General features: G+C 34.4%; 1 long non-coding RNA gene across 2 annotated transcripts; it reads left to right on the forward strand.

Annotated features, from left to right (window-relative positions):
• The first annotated feature begins 1,335 nt into the window (after window positions 1-1,335).
• LOC125585390 lies at window positions 1,336-4,720 on the forward strand. Of its 2 annotated transcripts, none has more exons than XR_007322315.1 (3): window positions 1,336-3,686; window positions 4,146-4,234; window positions 4,383-4,720. It is a non-coding gene; the product is annotated as an uncharacterized LOC125585390 (long non-coding RNA). The 2 variants fall into 2 exon arrangements; XR_007322316.1 differs by having other exon boundaries at window positions 4,146-4,230.
• The last annotated feature ends 562 nt before the right edge of the window (window positions 4,721-5,282 follow it).

Consider the following 5,282-nt stretch of genomic DNA (forward strand, 5'->3'; position numbering starts at 1 on the left):
GGTGTTTCCAGAACGCAGGCCAAGTATATTTATGACTAATTTAGTCCCAGAAGTTACCACGGATTACCAGAATACCCATGCACGACTACTATTTTACTGTTTCTAAGCCATTGTTGACGGCTATGCTTCATACTATTCTAGAGAGAGAGAGCTTAGGATTGGAGAGAGAGAGATCTGTACACCTTGAGAGAGATCTGTACACCTTGAGAGAGGGAAGATTTTGAACTGCCTTTGTTTCTTTACTCTATTTTGTTTTTATTTATCTATTGCAATATTATTCAGACCATCATAACCATGTTTCTTATGAATATGTCCGAGTAGTCTTACAGTTAGATTTAGGTTTCTCATAAGGTTGATATATGTATTGCTAACTTAAACTGTTGCTAGGGTGTTTAAAATATAGTTCTTCATCTAATTGTTCTTAAAGCTAAGTTTAGGATTGATCACCCCTTAACTTAGATCTTAGGATTAATTGAGAACAAGCCATTGCTTGACTCAATACCTGAAACCAAACTAGTATGATCTAACTGACTAGATAAACACGAGATTTGGTCTAGTAAGTTAGAGAACACTAATCAAATGCGCTGTAAAGCTTTCTGGAAGAAACATCGATCGACGCGATGACAGTTCTGTCGATCGATATTTTGAAAGGTGTATCGATCATTATTTTTTACGAATCATCGATCTACACTTTCTCGTGATTAACATACGAAAGTTGAATTCCGAGATCTAGATTAGATAATCTAATTGATTTTACCTAAGTTTGAGTTCGAGAACAATTATTATCAATAAACCCCTACAACCCAAATTAAGTTGTTTACTTATCATACCTGAGAATATATCTGAATCTAGCTAATTCCCCAACTGTTAACAATCTCAAATTAAACCAATTGAGCAACTGCCTAGCTCACCATTTCATTTACTGTTTAAAACCTATTAATCTAGCTTTATTTCGAAGACTATAAATCTACTGTGTAATCCTAGAGTCTCTGTGGATTCGATCCCTAAGTACTACATTTGAACCACTTATTTGAGAGAGTAATTCACTCCTTAGAGTAATTTGAATGATACCAATTCTGAAGAAAGTAAATCGAACAAGTGAAAGAGTAAAGTGAATAGAGTAGATTTGCGGAAGTAATTTGGTGTTCAAGAGCTTGGGAGCTCTGATACCATGTAAGAAAGATGAAGAACAAGCTCAAGAACAAGAGAGAGAGAGAGAGAGAGAGAGAGAGAGAGAGAGAGAGAGAGAGAGAGAGAGAGAGAGAGAGAGAGAGAGAGAGAGAGAGAGAGAGAGAGAGAGAGAGAGAGAGAGAGAGAGAGAGAGAGAGAGAGAGAGAGAATAAAGAAGGAGAATATTATTTCCTTAAAATTCTCTTGTGTCTACAACTAAGTATATATAGAAAGATTATACAGAAAAATAATATAAACAATTGAGTCTGATGTGACAAGTCTCCAACAGCTTTTTTTAATTCAAAATTCAAATGGTTTCTTTTGCTTCCAAAGTTGTGTGGATGAATTCCTGTGGATGAGTTTTTGATGATGGGTTTCTGGATGGATTGGCTCTCTTCGAGACTCCATGTTTCTTCTTCTTCTCGATAATACATAGGGAGAAAAAAACAGAGAGAATCATGATAACTTATGTAGCTATTTAAAGAGAGAAAATGTGACACTGTATAGAAATGGAATCACGAATATGTACAACGTTCTCATGAATTCATCAATGCTATTTACCTCTGAAGCTTGATAACGCACAACACTTTATCCTTCATTTCTTCTTCGACAAGTGTATACTCTTCCATAATCCAAGTTAGCTACACTTCCTCTCCCCTCTCAATATCAAAATATTTGTCTTTATCCTCGTCGCAAAACTTAAAAACTCTCTTGAAACCCACAACATCATGGCTCATCGAGTAGATCGGACTATCATCATCCATGGTCCTCCAGCTCCAGCAGCCGCTATCACATCTATCGGTATAACCACAAGCCTCTGTCCGGTTAGCGAAGATGCAGAGTCTAGATTCTGTAACCTCTGATCTTCATGATCCACAAGCCTCAATGGATGCACACAGTACACGTAAACATATATTTCGCTACAGGAAATGTGAGTATTAATAGCAGAATATGATAGCGTTTTTTTTATTGTGCTATGGTTGACATACCTCTTATTATTAGATAGCGTTTGCGAAAATGCAAACGCTATGGAAAATTAAAGCGGAAAAATACTTGACTTTCCCTCTCACCCTTGTTTCACTCTTCTCACTCCATTTTATTTGCCTCCAAAAATCCTAAACCCTAAAACCAAAATTTTAAACACAACCCCTAAACTCTAACAAATATTTTAAACTCTAATATTTTAATATCAAATCTCAAATTTAACTTCAAATCTTAAATATAAACTCAAAAATTAATATTTTTAGAAATTAACCTCAAATCTTAAATATAAACTCAAAAATTAATATTTTTAGAAATTAACCTCAAATCTTAAATCAGTACCCCCAAACCTTTAGCTTTCAAACCCTCTACTCAAACCTTTATTCTAAACTCCAAACTTGAAAACTAATTTTAAAAATTAATTATATACCATAAACTATAACTAAAAATTTTAAAATTCTAATATTTTTATTATTTTTAAAATAATCATACCATAAGCTCTAATTAGAAAGTTTATTGTCATATATATATATCATATCCTAAATTAATTATATATCCTAAACTCTAACTAGAAATCTTAAAATTCTAATCTTTTTATTATTTTAAAATATTTTAGTTTCAAATTTTAAACTATAAAATACAAACTATAAAATTTAAATAAATGAGTATATTCATAATATAACTTCAATCCCTAAACTCCTAACCACATATTTCATATTGATCTATATCATAAAACATTAAATCTAAATTTTTAATATTTTAGTCAATGACACAATTTTAAAATTTAAATACAAAATACAGATTAAAAGTTTTAAATCATGATATCAAATTATTTAAAGTTTAAATAATTTTACAACAATTATGAATAAAAAAAAAGATAATATGTACTGTTTGTTCTAAGGCATTGATTGATTTTTAAATTAAAGGTCCAAAATCAATCTCCTATCTATCTTCACCTTTGTTTTCTATTGGTTGGACGCGGATCACCTTCTGCACCGTTAGATGATACTGAATCAACGTTTGAGATTTGTCAATTATTTTCAATTGTTTTCTGAGAACAGATTAGTGAGAGAGAGAGAGAGAGAGAGAGAGAGAGAGAGAGAGAGAGAGAGAGAGAGAGAGAGAGAGAGAAAGAGAGAGAGAAAGAGAGAGGCGATGGGTAAAGAACTCGACGCCCTAGCAAACCTCGGCTCCTTCTCTTCATCTTCCTCTTCCTCGTCGGCCTCGAGATAGATCTGAAATCTCTCCGCCGCACTAGCCAAAAGGTGATTTCCATCGCAGCCGCCAAAATGCTCCTTCCCTTCGCTTTCCCGGAAGTTTCTTCACCGGAATCTGTACCTTCACCAGCACATACCACGGTGGACGGGATGACTCGAAGCCACTCAGAGTGGGCCTTCCAGAGGCTTCTCAAGGAGATGTCCGGTTCCAGTCAAACCAACAACTCAATCGATCGGCCAGCTCCCTCCGGTTCAGTCTAATCAGTCTCTTTCAACCGCCGATGTTGTTGAGATTGAGAAGTAGTGCGGCTGTATAAGGTTCATCTCTGATGATATCTATTATAAATCTTATGTTTCTAACTATTGAGTGTTTTTCTGGATGCTTTGTTTATAATTAGCTGAAAATTCTCTCATTTTGTTGATTTTTGGTGAAAAGAGCTTTGGATTTGGTTCGGTGATTTCAATCTGTCTGTTTAGATGATTGTGTATAAGCTCTGATGGATCTCTGCTTGTTATCAGACATGTTAGTTAAGCCAATTCTACTGGTGAAATCTGTGAGGATTTGAGGAAGAAAGTGTTGATCTTTCTGACAAAAACAAGAGATTAGTACTTTTTAATTTGATGTCTTAAAAAGCGTAAAGAGTAACAACACTTGTGTGTTCAATGCATTTGCCTTATCTTTTTGTAAAGCTACAAGCTTTGAAAGCATCGACTTAGATTCGTTCTTGTTTTCTTTTCATTAGATAATAGATTCTAATTCTGATTGTGCTTGTGCAGCGCTTTTCATGTGCTACATTTCTTGATGCTCAAGGAAATCTGAAAGTCTGGTTTTGGATTCAGTGCTTTGTCCCAACAAGTCATTGTAGGTAACCATTGAATTTGTCTCTTACCATCATTTTTATTTCCCTGAGTTCGTACTGAGTTGTTGATTACTGTATTGCTTATAGAATGGATATTAATCTCTGATTTTCTAAAAAGGATGTTGCTTTGTCTTTGAAAAAAACTACATGCCAGAACATAAGCTTTGAAGGATTGTATCGAGCAGACAAGGAAGACAAGGCGACAGAGAAACTCTGATGTATGTAGCAGAGGACTCGATAGAAGTCAACTTTGGTGACTATGTGATACGACGACAGCACTCTGAAGGCGGATGCTCTGGAGGCTGGAGGCGTAGGATTAGGGTTTCTGGCAGAGGCTTAGTTTAGCTTTAGGTTAATTGTGTTTTGGCCAATTATGTTTTGGTTTAATGATTTAATTTGTTTTTTGTTTAATGTATTCTTTAGTTATTTGTACACTAATGTTAATCAACAAATAAAATTGAATTTTTAATTATAAATTAATTTTTGATTTAATTTTAAATAATTTAATTATGAATTATATTTTTAATAAATTTTTAGATAATTAAAAAACAAATTAATATCACGAAACATTTGCTATCTTTGCTATTGGAAAAATCAAATTAATCAGTTTAAATAATATTTGTATCACATTATTATAAATATTAACAATTGCATACAAACTAATGCTATTATTGTATATTTATCCTAATAATAACATCAGTGAATGTAGTTTTACCAGACAAACGTTCGGATGAGAGGTTACTCTGTTGGTTTTGTAGAAGCGTGATCAAAGAAGCAATCTGATCAGCGTTGATAGAAGGTGATGCTTGAGTTGCATTTGCTCGACCGCGACCGCCACGGCCTGTGTTTGAGTTTGAACGACCTCCAGGTCCACCACGAGTACCCGAGACGGAATTGTTTTGTCTCTCAAGATACCATTTCGGAAACCCATGTACTAGAAAGCACTCATAAATATCATGCCCCGTCCTGCCACAATGTGTGCACGTACGAACTGGATCCCTAGAGCGTGGAGGTGTAGAGTTGTTGACTGAAAAATACAGATCCTTTGAGGTCT

Source organism: Brassica napus, chromosome C4 (genome assembly GCF_020379485.1).
Source record: "Brassica napus cultivar Da-Ae chromosome C4, Da-Ae, whole genome shotgun sequence".
In the NCBI taxonomy this organism is placed as follows: domain Eukaryota; kingdom Viridiplantae; phylum Streptophyta; class Magnoliopsida; order Brassicales; family Brassicaceae; genus Brassica; species Brassica napus.